Here is a 15,976-nt window from a genome sequence, read left to right as displayed (position 1 = left end):
CATGTTGGCATGGTAGTAAGGGAACCGGCTGCCAAAATAATGGGTTCGGGTTCGAATCCTACAGAAGGGACGGATGTTTGTAAGCGTAGAGTGCAGGGTTTTTTTAAAAAAAATTCCCCTAGGGAGAATTCCAGAGTTTCAGCTGTTAAGTATTCGGTCATCCTTTAATTAGCTGTTAAGTATTCAGTTTTAGTTTATGAATATATAAAAAGAAAAAAAACTGTTTTTATTCAAGTTTTGGTATTTACCAACATTTTTTATGTTTGTTTTTGTTAATATAAAGCGCGTTAAAAATACTCCAAATAAATGCATATATGTATTTTTCAAGTTTTGGAAAGGAAGGAGGTGAAATTATCTTCTAGCAGTGGTGCAAAAAAAGGTTACATGAGACAAAAAAGTTGAGGACCACTGATTAAGTTTCTTTGGGGGCATGGCAGCATTTAAAATACTGTCGAGCTGAAAGCCCTTTTGAGAAATTAATGGTAGGGAAAGTGGAATAGGGTACCCTGGGATCCGTCTCGTGGGGTATTCCTCATCAAACTTAGAACGGCGCTGGGGGAAATTGCGCAATTATATATAAGGTTTCCAATGCTTTGACCAGCGGCAAGGTCAATCCTTTCACTCTTGGCCTGGATAAATTAATCTATTCTATGAGATCTATACTATGTGCAGATCAGAAGGATTAGGCACAGTAACAATTTTGATTAGATAACATAAAAAATGAAATCACACAAATGTGTAACTGTGAAAAGAATACTCTGTCGGTGCGTATTCGCTCGTCTATAGCGCATAAATAATCATTTATTTACTCAAGTAAAAATTGCACAAAGGTCGTTGACGTTTTTCTGTAACCTACTGATAGCTCCAGGCAGAGAGAATTTCCTGCATTCCAGTGTTATTTAAAGTCTAAATTTTTTCGCTTAATTTTACAAACATCATCTATATTGTCTAGAATATGGTGCTGAATATAAAGAAATTAAATCCGAATGAAATGTGAAAATGATACTAAATTTATATAACATACTTTACTTATGATCAGTCTGTCGTACATTTAATACAGCGGAATAGATTTTACGAACCTTTACTAACCCATGTGTGTGGGAGGGAAAAGCGTAAAAGCGAAAGTTCGTAAATGAAACTGACATTTAACTAAAATTCTTAGGCCCAAGGTGATAGCTGATAAACAAGCGTAATCAGTAAAAACGTGAGTCCGTTATATATTCCAAATTCTAAGGATAACTTGTTTCATTCTTCATTCCTCTGTATTCATTAACAGTCAAACAGTAAGATCGTTGAACTCTGATAGGTCGATCCCGGTTCAAATCCTTGCGAATGGGTTGGCTGCATGAGAGTTTTTGTATTTTTATCTGTGTGTAACGGGAACACGAGACGTTTTCTATTAAAACGTCCTCACGAAGGCATCCTGCCCTTAGATAGATAGCCTTCAAGTGTTTTGCTACAAACCAAATATAATTTCTCCACCGCACGGAGTAGCGAGCAAAATGATATGGCAGTAGAGTTATTAATGATTCTTGAGCGTTCTCTGTCGTGTTCTGCTATAACAGAATTGTGCTTTCCTTACACAAGAATGCTTTGCATTCTTGTAAACTCAAAGCGAAAATTTGGTCATGTTGTTACATCTGCAGAGTCCAAATATGGACATTTAATGCTTATCCAGATGGAGGAATTTTTTTAGCATCAGAAAATCTATCTTGCATGATTTTATTATACATCTGTACAGACAGTTAAAAATTCGCATATTTAAAAAATATTTTTTTTAGGTTTGAGCTTTGAACTGTTCCTTTATCTTGATTTCTTTTAATGAGAAAGTTAACCAGCAGGATCTCACTGAATACTGAAATGCACTCCTCAATTTTAATGAATAATAATAATCACAATTTAACTTAATACATTAAAGTATAAATTTTCTAAACGATCTTTGAATGATTCTTTTGTAATTCTTTGAATTTATATATAAGACCACATTTTTTTAACCTTAGTTAGCTTCTTAAAATCAAATATTAGAAATGCTGTTACTAATATATATATCATCAGGAATTTGTACTGCAATACATTACAAAGTGAAAAGAATCTGACAAAACTGAAATGCGAAAATAAGATAGATATCTTACTTGCTAAAGATTGCAACTAAGAGTTCCATCTGCCATCTTAGTTAGCATGAACGAGAGTAATAAACCAACGTAACAAATGTAAAAGCTCGAGTACATATCAGTGTGAATATCTCTAATTAAAAGCGGATGGATTTTTGTGAGGAATACATAATAAAACTTTAATAATCGGCCGATACAATCGGAATACATTTCTATGTCTTAATGAATTTTGTAATAAGAAATATTTAATAATGTAACTGGGAGTGCAGAGTAGAATTTACAACCGAGTAAAGTGAAATTAAGGAATTATATTATGTAAGTAATAATTTCATCTGGCGTGTTTTGTTCCATACAAGGAGAATAATAATGAGGATAAAAAAGAATATAACTAAGATAAAACATCTTAATAAATAAAAATATTCTGTAAAAAATGAATTTTGTAACCGTTATACTACTATAGGAAGCAGTTTTGAATTTTCGTAAAGTATTTCCTCTTTCATTTCAAACGTCGGCCCATCAGAGGCCGAGTAGTTAAGTTACTGAACACTTATACTTCGGTCCAGGGTTCGAATCCCAGTGAACGGCTTAGCTGCATGGGCGTTTTCCCTCCTCTGTGAAACGTATGTACGATCCAGTTTCCCTTAAAACCTACTCCACATAGGAATCTCTCTCCTTAGATAGATAGCCCCTAAGTGCTTTGTCGCAATTAAATAAACCAAACCAAACTTTCATTTCAAGTCCAATTCAAACAATGAGTGTAGTGTTTTACAGCGAAATTTACAGGTAGAAAGTTTGGTTGTAGGAGAAAAATTATCAGAATAATGTGTTTGTACAGTTATAAGGTATTTCTCCCAGTTCCCTAGCGTGCCTTCGTGGTGTAACGGTAGCACGCTGGCCCGGTATTCCAGAGGTCCGTGGTTCGATTCCCGGTGAAGGCGGTTGTTAATTTTTCATCTATCCGGCTTTTCCAATTAACCTAATGTATCTACAGTGGCGCCCGAACTAAAAAGGTTGTGGATGATGACTCTCCACACCCAGGATTTGGCGATTGGGTCCCCTAAAAACCCCAGTCGCCCTTTAAAAGGGGGAGTATATAAGGTATTTCTCTCGCCTTCCTAGCGTGCCTTCGTGGTGTAGTGGTTCTGCACGCTAACTAAACGAATACCATCTGTCATAACGTGCGGGATGCCTTCACGGATGGCTTTTGAAGAGAAACTGGCTTGTATCCATAATGGTAAACTTATAAGGTATTTCTCCCACTTTCCTAGCGTCCTTCGTGGTGTAGTGATTCTGCACTCTGGGCCGGTATTCCAGAGATCCGTGGTTCGATTCCCGGCGAAGGCGGTTGCAAGAAATCCAAATGACTCTAAAAGTGGCGCCCGAACTGAAAGGGTTGTGGATGATGATTCTCCGCACCCAGGATTTGGCGACTAGGTCCCCTAAAATCCTAGTCGCCCTTTCAAAAGGGGAGTATATAAGGTATTTCTCCCACTTTCCTAGCGTCCTTCGTGGTGTAGTGGTTCTGCACGCTGGGCCGGTATTCCAGAGGTCCGTGGTTCGATTCCCGGCGAAGGCGGTTGCATATTTTTCATCTCTCTGGCTTCCGAAAATTCCGAATGTCTCTACACAGTCACTTAAAATAAGTAAGTGATAAAATACAGTAATAATGTAGCTTTAAAATATAAGTTTGATTTGCTTTAAGAAATAAAACTGATAACAATGGAAACCCTTTGGGAATTTGACCCAAACTGATCTGTACAAATAGTATTTCTTATTTAAATACCTTCTTTGTTTTACTAACTTGAAAATGATAGTGAAAGTATTTGACTTGTATTTTTGGAAGCAGTTGAGGTATATTTCTATTGGAAATATATTCATGACGTTTAACTTTATGCTTCAAATAGCGAATTTCTTCACTCGATAATCGAATCCGGGAAGAAGTTAGAAGTGTCAGTCATTTAAACAGTTCGACTATGAGCTGATATATTTTGGCATTGAAAACTTTGGTGAGAATAACTGTATTATGATTGTTCACAAGTAACATTTAAGCATTTAAGCTTAGTGCCACGATACACTTGCTCTCTTTATTTCATTTGATGATAACTATGCAATAAATTCAGATTTTTAAAAGTTTATTTTAAGAAATTTATAAGTTATTTTAAAAGTCTCCTTTTTGAAGGATATGTAAGAAAAAAACGGTTTTGTGGAAACCTGGTTAAGTGAATAGTTAGGCTACTAATACTGTAACGTTTATGATACACCTTATGAACCAAGCCTGTCCGCAAATGACACGCACTGTTTTTTTTTTTTTTTTCAACTGCAAACATTTTAAACGCCATTCAAATATTACTATACATTACTCTCGGGCAGTTGCTTCTTTCATTTATCTCTTGAAGTTTGTTCCCGCTCCCTAGTAGTATAAATGGAAAGAAACTTTAATGTATTATATTGAGTAACGTTAACAGATCAAGTAATTTTAAATATTTATTATTTGACCTTTTATCATTAAATTTTTAACTTTTTCTCTTACATTAAATGTTTGGAATATAATCAAAATGAATAATGCATCTGTTCTTCTCCCTCCTTTCCTTTTTTAAATATATTTGCCAAGTTTGGATATGCCGACTTCTGTTTTCCTAAGAATATAATTATTCATTTAAATAAGTCTAAATTTTGCTTTTTAAAGCATTCAGTTACCGTTATTTTCATTTGTCTTTTTTTTTTTTTTACTTATTCATTTTCTGTCTTTCAAGAATTATCGCTGGCTTTCCTTAGGAGAATGAATGAGACTTATCCACCTTATAAACAAAACCTGCATAATATCAGTTCACGAAAATTTGCTCTGAGATGTTTAGGCAAAAGGTGTGTACATGTACATGACCCAAAATAAAACGTAAGCTACATTATAGTACTGCAATATATATTATATTACAAGCAAGTGGAAAACTGACTTAAACAGGTACACATAGGTACAGGTAAAAATGTAGCGGGACCTCAAAATTCACCATTGGTCGCCGGTGCAGTACTGCCCTACTCCATTCCAGTTTTGATGGAGAACACTTCGGCGAAACAGGTAGAGGATCTCTCCCCCCTCTTCACATATTAGGAAATTACACGAGAGGACTTTCGGCTCATCGTGTATTTTGAATGCCTCCATGCCGCACAGATGCTATATACTTACAAGCGTCCATGCCTCCTCCGGGTTTCGAATCCGAGCCCCACGAAACAGCAGCCAGGAGCACTAACCGCTATCTTGACCAGGTCGGCGACTGAACTAAACAGGCACAGGTCGTAGCTAGGCCAGCTTCTGTGTAATGGCATAGGTGATTGAGGTATTGCTGAACCTATCTAATTATCAAGCTTTCATCCCGGATGGAACTCAAAAGAATAACATTTCAGAGGGCGGTCCGAGGACCCCGCGTTTTCCACCCCTCTTCTCTACTAAACGTCGAAAGGATTTCGACTTGTCATCTATTCTGAGTGCCCCTTTGCCACCGTACAGATATTATATACTTACAATATCCATGCCTTCTCCAGGATTCGAACACCAGCCTTTCGGTAGACCAGTCAGGACACTAACTTTTATTTCGTCTGGGCGGCGACTGAAGTAAACAGCTAGTTTTGTGAATTTTATTTTGAGCAAAATCTTAGCTTCTCCTTATCTAACTGCTTTAGCGAATAAAACATCTTGAAACTTTGACCAATTTTATCTTAGAAATGACTTTTTGCATCACATTTTAAAAAGACTGCATTCTGTCATATTTCATTTTAGTTCAATACTGTTTGTTTTGCCCTTTGCTACTCATTTTTTAAACTTATCTTTGCGTTTGTTTGTTGTTGTTAATTAATATTATTAACTTAGCACAGCACTTGCGATACACTTCCAACACAATCACCATGTTAGACTTTCTAAGTAGTAAAGAAGGTCTGAAAAATATTTTTTCTTGAATGACTTATAGTAATATCAGTGGTATGCTGATATAAAGAAATGTTTATTTTAGTTCAAAGCTGGAAATGTTTTCAGCATTTTGATGTGGAGGTTGGGAATAAACCTCATCTTAAAAGTTATCTTTATATAATAGGTGAACACTATTAGAAAATTTCTTTTATTTGGGATTTTTTTCATATTTTTTTATATTTATGCGTTTAATCAATCATCATTACGATGAATTCGTAATTATTCGGCTTGCAACAGTTAGACATTATACATTTGTATAATTTTTCTTCTTCCTCAAATGGTAAATTCTTCTAACGATGTATCTTCGTTCGATCTATCTAACAATGTATCTATCGTATATATCTTCGAAGTCATTATCATTATTAGGATGACAGATACCATTTCAGAAGGAGAAGAATCGCTTAAATCTAACATATACAAGACAGTTATTTCAAGCAGAATAAAAGACACAAAACTTGAATATTTCTGTTTATATTTAAACTCGAATTTTAAAGCTGACTCTAAGAGTTACTAATTATTAAGTATAGTAAAGTGAATAAATGAATCGATATTATGATAGACATGTACTAGACATTTGAATTCAAAAATTATCTATAAAAGGCAAAAACAATTTTCATCAGCGTAAACAAAAATTTTAATTGATTTTATTTATATCATTTTAATTAGTCGTTTTTCATCAAAAGTGCATTCTAAACGAATTTCTAATTTTTTTACTACTATGAAAACTTTCGTTATCAGTGTTTTGGTATTTTTATCCTCTTTACTGCGCGCCTTCGGGGTATATTTGCAAACATATCCAACTAACAGGGCTTCGAAACCCGACGAGGACACTGCATATTTTTCACGTTTCTTGCTTCTACAAACCTAATGATTGTACCCTGGTTTCCGACCTAAAATGTGGTTGACGATAATTCCTCACCACCAGTATTTTGTGGTTGGATCCTTGTCTCTTCAGTAGCCCTTTAAGTGGACAAAAATGTAAAAATGTTAAAAAAATTGTTATGTTTTTATTTGTAACAGAGGTGCTGTTTGATTCTCTTCATAGATGTGAACTCCAGGCCGTTCAGAGAATTTTTAAGTGACCTGAAGAGATGAAAATCCAAGGGGCAAGGTCTAGTAAATATGGCGAAATCACACAAAACATCCCAGCTATGCTCAATAAGTCTTTGTCTTGACATCCATCGAAATGTAGGGCTGACCATGGATGTTGTCTTGATGGAAGACATCAAATAAACAACTGGTAAGTTTTGAGAAGTTTGCTTAAATTTTTGCTTTTCAAACTGCCATTTGGGTAAAGAATTTTCAAAATTTATCGTCAAATTTAATTCCAGCAGTTCTTAGTTTGTAGATCTTTTATAGTTACTACATTATATACAAAGCATTATCTTTGGAGAATGCAGCCTCCCTCTCAGTGTTAATAAGGCAGGTTCTTTTTGCTAACGCCGTGATGTTTTCTTGTACTAATGAAAATAATGTAATGAATAGTCGTTTAAACAAAAAAAGCTTCTTTAATTCCCTTCAGCAAAGAATCACAAGCTGAAATTCAAGTAAGCGTATTCTTCTCTGTTAAAGTATGAGATAGCCATACATTGTAGCAACTTACATACTAAATCTTCTTTCCAAATGATCATGTACTGTCCTTTTTGGAATGTTTTGTTTGCCTAATAGTTCCTGAACTACACAGTGTGGATTTTCCACGATAGCTCTTTTTTTAGCCCAAATGAGCGTTAGCTCAGAAGAGCTATTAGTCTCGACACAGCATTTTGTGTTGGTTCGCTATAAACGGCGTATCACTTTTTAAATTGTTGCCACCGAATATTATCTACATTTAAAGAATTTAAATAATGAAGAATTTGCATGAATGTAAGTATATTTCTCGTATTGTGAAAAAACGATGGTACCTAGAACCACCGAAGTTTGAATAACGTAATCCTCCACCCGAACACGGGCACCTGGAAGCCCGAATTTTGAATTTTTATTACCTATTTAATATTTTGTAAAACTTTAACGAATTTTTAATTAACAACTCAATGATTTCAGAGCGAGCAAAGGTAACACTGCCCGAAAATAAAAGACATTTTTGTCTCCAGCACGCAAGACTTTCAATCGGAAATTCTAAAGATATGCTGCTTCTAAATATTTGTGACATTTCTGTTGAATTGAATTTTATGTGGTTTAAGTACGAAGAACATGAAAGTTCATAAATAAAGGCAACACATAAAACGTTAAAAAAGCGCCCCTTTACGCGTAATATAAAATCTAATACCTTTCAGATTTTTGAGTGTTTACATCTGTATTTCATACTTTTTAAATAAGACTTTGTTTACACTGGATAATCATCCAGAACTTATGTCATCTTCGAAGCTGAAATTTTCATGCTTAGACTTCTCAAACCGCCTTCAAACTGTATCATCAGAAACAGCACTTTAGCACAAATTTTACAGTGTGACTAGCAATTTTTCCTTTTTTAAAATAAAAGAGCACAAGAAGATATGAACTTCTGGGTTTTTCATTCTTATCACAACACTAGGAGAAAAAAAATTACACAACAGTAGATGCAAGAATTAATCAGTATGAGCAGAAAGAACTATTTAAATACCCTCTTCAATCGAGATCACTCTTTATGAGCAACAAAATAATCGGAAGGAAATTGTCTTTGATTTGAAAAACCGCAGAACTTTTCGGATGACCCAATATAAAGCAAATGCACAAGAAAGATATGTTATTTAATTAGAAGTCAATTCTGTTTTCAAACTCTAGCATAAAATTTCTCATTTTTGAGATGTGCCTTTAAAAAAATTAAGAATAAAAATGCAACCAGTCTGTCACTGTACGATGAGTTACAAAACAGCAGCATTCAGTTTTCCGTCAATAAAACTCGAAATCGATCTTTTATTTAATTTATTTTGCATTACGGAAGGCTAAGTGTTGTACAACTGAAGTGAATAATTTAGATTTGTGATAGTTCATTTTTTATTGGCAAGTCAATAATTAAGTTCAAGAAAATATTTATGAGACTGAACTAGAAGAAAATTCTTCGAATTTGTGATTATTTCAAAGCCAGAAAAGTCAAAAGAGAGAAGAAAAAAATAGTCAGCTATTTTTGGTATCGATAAGCTTGTGTTATAGGTAAGATTCAGTGTGCAAATACATGGTGCGTAACTGAACAAAATGAGCCCCGAGTTCTATAAATCACACGCAGTATATTAGATTGACAACCTAGCTTTCAAACCTAAGTTCGTAATTATTGCACATTACGGGTTTATCATGTTCCAGACTGCTTTATTAAATACGTCATCGATGAAAGTGGTTTTCGCTGTATAATTGCAATACGCAGGCTCCAGTTGGTTAGATTAATATTATCCATTACATTTAAAGCTACTCGACAGAAATGCAGCTGAAGTCCAAAAGATGCGTTTTGATGTAATATTGTTTAAAGGTTATATACTGACTAGATTCGATTTAATTTCTGAGCTACCATCGTTCAAAAATCTTTGGGACAAAAAAAAAAAAAAAAAAACAGCTTTGAGTGATATTGATTCACAATAAAATAAATAAATGCAAAATTTAATACATTTTTCGATATAAATATTCATTTTTATGTAGAATTCTCCTGTCTCCATTTTCCACGTAGTCGAGTGTTGTTGGAAATGCACATTAAAATGGAATTTAAAACCGTATGTTAGAAAATATTTGTGTTGACTTCAATGTCTTATTTTCAGTTTAATTCAGTTGCACAATATTTTTATTATTAACTTCAGTTGTGTCTGTTGTAGGTTTTCTTAGAATATCAATTTAAGGCTTAATTTAAAATTATATGTTCTAAATTTAAGCTGTCTAAAGTGGGGTTTGACATGATTGCTTATGTATAAATCAGATTGTGACGGACAGTATTTTTCTGAAGGTTTAGAAGTTTTTTCTGATGATCTTAGGAAAAAATCAGCTACAGTCGCATTTCCCGGTTATTAATATTTTTAACTATTCAAGTACTGCTCGGCAGCTAGATGCATTCATCAATTAATTGATTAGTTAATTATGGCCAGTCATTTTTGTCGACTTTTCATATTAGACTGTCGCCTAGGCACTTTACTTTGTGAAGTATTTTCGGGGAACAACTAGATCATACATGCTTTATGCATGCGGAAGATAACTAATGTCCGATGTAACGTGTTCCTCTAATCACAGGAAAATGAGCTCAGGTGTTGTCTCACAGTTATCCGACACTTTAGCCGTTCAGCTAACTAAGGGCCTGGTATATAAAGCTAACCTCATAAATACCACCTGTTTCTAATTATATTACTGAAGTCTTAATATGAACATAAAACAGAATTATGAGCAGGAACAATTTGACACACCGAATTGAGAATGAATTTCCCTTTCTTTAAATTAGCGCAGTAACACAGAAATGAACGAAAACCGGTTGCAACTTAACTATTTTAGTTAGGTAGAACTGAGTGGAGCACCAGAAAGTTCACCATGGATTGCGCAGTGCGCTAACCGTTTGGAGAACTAACACCACCGTGGCAACATGAGCTTAAATGGAAGAGGTGATGGGCTATTATATGGGCAGGACACCTGTGTAGAATGGATGAAAATCGAGTAACTAAAAAGATCTTCTAGGCCAGACCATTTGGCGCCCGAAAAAGAGGGAGACCTAAACTTAGGTGGCTCGACTGTTTGGAAACAGACTTAAGAATTTAAAAAATAACCAATTGGATGTCCATGGCCAGGGATAGAAGAGCCTGGAATTCAATTCTGAGGAAGGCAAGGGCCCATCCTGGGCTGTCTGGCCATTGAAGAAAAAGAAGAAGGAGGTAATTTATTTTTTAATTCAAATTTTTAAGAACCTTCAATTAAATTACAGTTCTTAATCCTTACAGCGTACCACTATTGAAGTCATTGTCTTTGATTGTACTTGCATTGATCCTTCCAGATAAGTGATCGAGTTACTTATCTGTGACTGTGTAAGTTTTGCACTGCTTGCCATACACACAGTATAATTTAATACAATAATATATTGATATTTTTTTTCAATCTGGTTATACTTTATATATGTGTATATATATATATATATGAGATAATATAATCAATTTTATTTAGTAAATAAATTACATATATGGTATATGTGTGTGCGTAAGAAAATAAATATTATAGTTTAAATTAGTAAAAACCCCTTAATGCTTAATTTTAACCTGAATATATTTCCTCTATCTTACAAAAATAATAAAAATAATACCGTTTTCCTGCACTGAGTCATTTCGAGACTAATCCATGTCATATGACTCTTATATATAACGCTAAGGACTAAATGGAAATAAAACAGCCAAAGATAAATTTACAGCATTATTAATTAATTAATGAAATACAACTGAACACACAAGCAGCAAGAAGCTGCAGAAGAGAGTAGCAAGCAGCATTATCTAGGCCGAGGCTCAGAAAACAAGTGGCTTGTGTTCAGGAGAAAATCTTAATTCATAATGAGTTAGTTTCAGTTTCAATTGCGTTTGATTGGATGATTAATAATGCTGTAAATTTATTATTGGCTGCTTGAGTTTTATTTCCATGTAGTCATGAGCGTTATGTAAGAGTCATATGATATGTATTAGTCTCGAAATGACTCAGTACAAGAAAAGGTATTGGTATTTTTAAAAATAGAGAGGGGAAATACACAAATTAAAATTAAGCATTAAGGGGCTGTTGCTAATTTAAATTATAATTTATAGTTATGTATTTTTTATTTTTTACATATATATGCACTTTATTTGCCTGCAATTATTTACATTTTTTATAGTGCATCATTTTTATATACCATACCTTTGTTATAATATACAATTATTTCAACTCCATGTTGCATTACTTGCCATACATGCAGCATTATTCGATGTATTTATATTTTAAAGTTTAGGTTTCCTTCAAATATATAATTCGGTTCCAGTTTTTGTCTTTTCAGTGCACCCCTTTTGTATACAGTACCGTTGATGTTTAAATTCATGTTCACATTAAATTTAATGATATTGCATTAGTTGTCTACATTCAGAATTATCCAATATATTGACTCTTTTTACATGTACAATAAATCTGTTCACAAATTTTTTATCTATGCAGAGCATCATTCTTGATTGCATTACATTTAGTATTTACATTCATCTTGAACTTATGATGTCGCATTAGTTATTATACATTCAGTATTATCTGATGAATTTACAATTTTCGCATAAACACTTAAGATTACAAATCATTAAACTTTACAGAGTGTCACTAGTGATTACATTACCATTGAATTTAATACTGACACACATTTTAATTTAAATGAAATGTCTAATTATTTACGATTATTTGGTACACAGACATTTCCGGTGCTTTTCCAGTTTGGTTATTCTTCACTTTAATTTGGTGAAACTGTTAATTTTTTCTGTATATTACTGCTATACACTTACCTATTGATATTATATGCAACTTTAGTGTTGCACTGTTTGCCATGTCTTGGTATTACATGCACATTGACATTCGACATATTGTTTGTTCGTATAGGGAGGTGTTGCAGTATTTGTTATGAATGTAACATTGCTGGATACATTGATACCCGATATACACCCGACCACATATACACCCGAGTAGGCTAATTAATTCATATTTTTCAGAGCGTCATGATTGTTCATATTATCTTTGACATTCACATACTTAAATACATTACCTTTAATATATACATATATGAATTTAATGAAATATTGCTTTATTTTCCATTCATTAGTATTATTTGATACGTTGACAAGACTGACAGTTTTAGAAACTATTTCACTACTATAAAGCAATAGAAAGTGGAATTTATACTGAATAATGTATATCTGAATTTTGCTGAGAACGAATTCTGATATGTTCATAAGGTATAGGGAATAAGTAAGTGTTTATTGACATGAAAATAAAAATTAATTTTTTTCTTCTATGAAATGACAGAGTATGTCTGGTAGTAAGAGAATCGGGGTCTAGTTTTCTTCTTTCATACTTTATCATGTGCTGCATTTAAGCCAAATTTAGGGCACTGTTAGCTGTGTCACACAAATGAAGGGAATTTTGAAAAGTAAGTAAAATAAAAAATTAATTCTTTGCATTATTTAATAAAACTCACATAATCGCAATGAAAAAATTAAGAATATATTATATTAAAGATGTTTTCTTATTAAATCCTTTGTTGCTATTCATATGAACCTTAAATAAACTGCTCAGATTTTGTACAACTTCCATGCTTATGCAAATGCGAGACCTGGTATTTTAAACATAACCGCTTTTTGATTTATAATTAACTTTATTGCTGCGCACTTACAAGCGATTTCAAGTATTAAAAGAACTACTTTAATATATAACATTAAAAAAAACAAAAGTCCTTCTTGTGCAAACGAACCATAAGGAGCTGATTAACAGAAAATACTTCTGTAACGAAATAAAAAATGTCTATGATTGAATGATTTCAAGAACTTGATGTGTTTTTGGTAGTAAGTATGCAATCTCTTCAAACTCTTTAAAACTCGGAAGTAATAATAACAATGATATGAAAACTACGTTAGGAAGAAAACACCGAATCTTTGAAAAGTGGGCAACGCTCACACATGCCACGTTGGAGAGCGGTCGTCAAAGTGGAGGGTAGGCTTCGAGAAAAGCTAAATTCACTTTTCATGTCTGTCCCACGGATACAAGTCGAATCACAATTCGGAGCTGGATAGGGGTGCCGACATTTCATATGAAATTGGGAGGAGGGCTGTGCGGAGAGTGGGAGGGCAGAAAGCGTAGCTGGTGTCGATATTATGTCAAAATTTTACCCTGTCCACGAACCCGGAACGTGTCGTTAAACGATGCATATCGTTTAGTTTCTCTCGTTTAATTCAGAACTGAATGAACCAATGGTGATGTTAAACTGGGATGCCAAATCATTTGGACATTTTCCTCTGTCCTAGCAAGTTAATGGGAAAAGCAAGACGTTGTTGACTTTTTTCGGAAACTTCTTAACGGAGTTGGGTGCTTTTTACTGTTGATGAATTATTTTAGTTTGCATATTATAAGAAAATACAGTAGAAAAATTCAGTCTTTAATTAAATAAATTTATATATGCATATAATGCGAAGAAAGTTGCATGCAAGAAAGAGGGAGAAACTGATAGGAGAGAGGAGGAAAAAGATTATTAAACATATTATGTTAAAATGGTTTCTGCCGGTTGTCAGTTAACATTATGTAGTTTCATGACTGAAGAAATAAGTCTAAAAGTGATTTGAAACTTTTGCTTCTTAGCTATAATCACATGATGTACGTAAATACTAGCAAATGAAAGTTTGATCCAAAAACATAAAATAAAAATAAAAAGTAGTGTTAATTCTTAAAATTTGTAACAGAGCAACAAAGGTTTTGTAATGATAAAAAATATTAAATCGACATGCCCAGGAGCAAATGACCGTTGTTAAGCTTAACATGGGCTAAGTCATGAAAAAATAAACTACAAATTTTAAAATGATTAATAATAATACAAATAATTAGATAATTAGAAAGAACTTATAATGTAACATTAAATATGGTGCAGCATAAATTAATAATTCGTAAAAGGAAAAAAACGTCGAATTACTTGGATTATAAAACTGATCTCCAAATTTTATTCCTCCCAAATTAAGTTCGAGTAAAGTTCTAGTTTGCTCCAGTTCGAACTTATTGACTATTTTATTTTACCCATATATATATAGATATACCATAACATATACTATATAAGGTTGTAGAGACATTAGGTATTTTTTGGAAGCAGGCAAGATGAAAAATATGCAAAGCCTTCTCCGGGAATCGAACCACGGACCTCTCAATTACGCGCTGAGCAATACACCACGAAGGCTCGCTAAGTCGGGAAAACTACCTTACATACTCCCCCTTTTAAAGGTCGAATGGGGTTTTTAGGGGACCCAATCGCTAAATCCTGGGTGAGGAGAATCATCATCCAACCACCTTTTTAGTTCGGGCGCCACTGTAGAGACATCAGGTATTTTTTTGGAAGCAGTCAAAATGAAAAATATGCAACGCCTTCGCCGGGAATAGAACCACGGACCTCTCAAGTATGCGCTGAGCGTGTAGACCAACACACCACGAGGGCATGCCAAGAAGGCGGGTGAAATAAGGTAATAATAATAATTAATAAGTTCTTCAACATAGTGAACAATATCCGGCAAAGCTACTTAAGCAAAATGCAATGCGTAGTATTATTTCGTGTGGATGAAATGCTAATAAACTGGAAACCTCATTAAAAATTGGGAAGAACTGTGTGAATTTCAAGAAATGTTTACAATTATCAAACTATGATAATGAACTATATACCTGAAGAGGATTGTTTTCTGTTGCCCATTTCTTACCTTTTTAAAAACCATTCGCATTTTGTTACATTTGTTGCGTTATTAATTACTCATTGATTCTTGATTCTTTTCCCTTCCACAAACTCTTAGTTGACATCGTAAACTTACATAATATGGTTACTTCTGAATACTAGTTATATGTTTACGACATTGTTCATAGTAATTAGCATATGAGAATATAGACATTCATTACATTCTGTGTACTTACAGTTTTTTTAATGCAGTGATGTAGCAGAAGGAAGATTTAGCTGTATTTATGAGCATAATGTTTAGTGCTAATATGAGCAATGATTAAAAAAATGTGAAAAAAGTTGGTTGCTTTTCATCCTTTCCAATTAAAATCTTTTCTATAACGTTTTATTTTTTTGTTGTTATTTGAATAAAGCTGTCATTTCAATAAACTGCTAGTTTCTAATACGTGTCTCCTGACAAATTTAGTGTCACAAGATCCTTGAAAAACGTGCCATAGCTCTTCGAAATAAAATTTGTGGAGAACCATAATTAATGCTTTTCACAGACATGGGACTGCA

General features: G+C 33.6%; 1 protein-coding gene across 1 annotated transcript in view; it reads left to right on the top strand.

Annotated features, from left to right (window-relative positions):
• LOC118200394 (uncharacterized) overlaps positions 1 to 15,976 on the top strand; it is a 250,507-nt gene that overhangs the window by 30,975 nt on the left and 203,556 nt on the right. Inside the window, exon 2 of the mRNA XM_085808178.1 lies at positions 7,115 to 7,309. The gene's annotated coding sequence lies outside the window, so the exon portion shown is untranslated. The remainder of the gene's footprint in view (positions 1 to 7,114; positions 7,310 to 15,976) is intronic.

Source organism: Stegodyphus dumicola, chromosome X1 (assembly GCF_044657685.1).
Source record: "Stegodyphus dumicola isolate Sdum_Otavi_A_Nest chromosome X1, ASM4465768v1".
In the NCBI taxonomy this organism is placed as follows: Eukaryota; Metazoa; Arthropoda; class Arachnida; order Araneae; family Eresidae; genus Stegodyphus; species Stegodyphus dumicola.
This window is presented reverse-complemented; position numbering and strand designations above follow the sequence as displayed.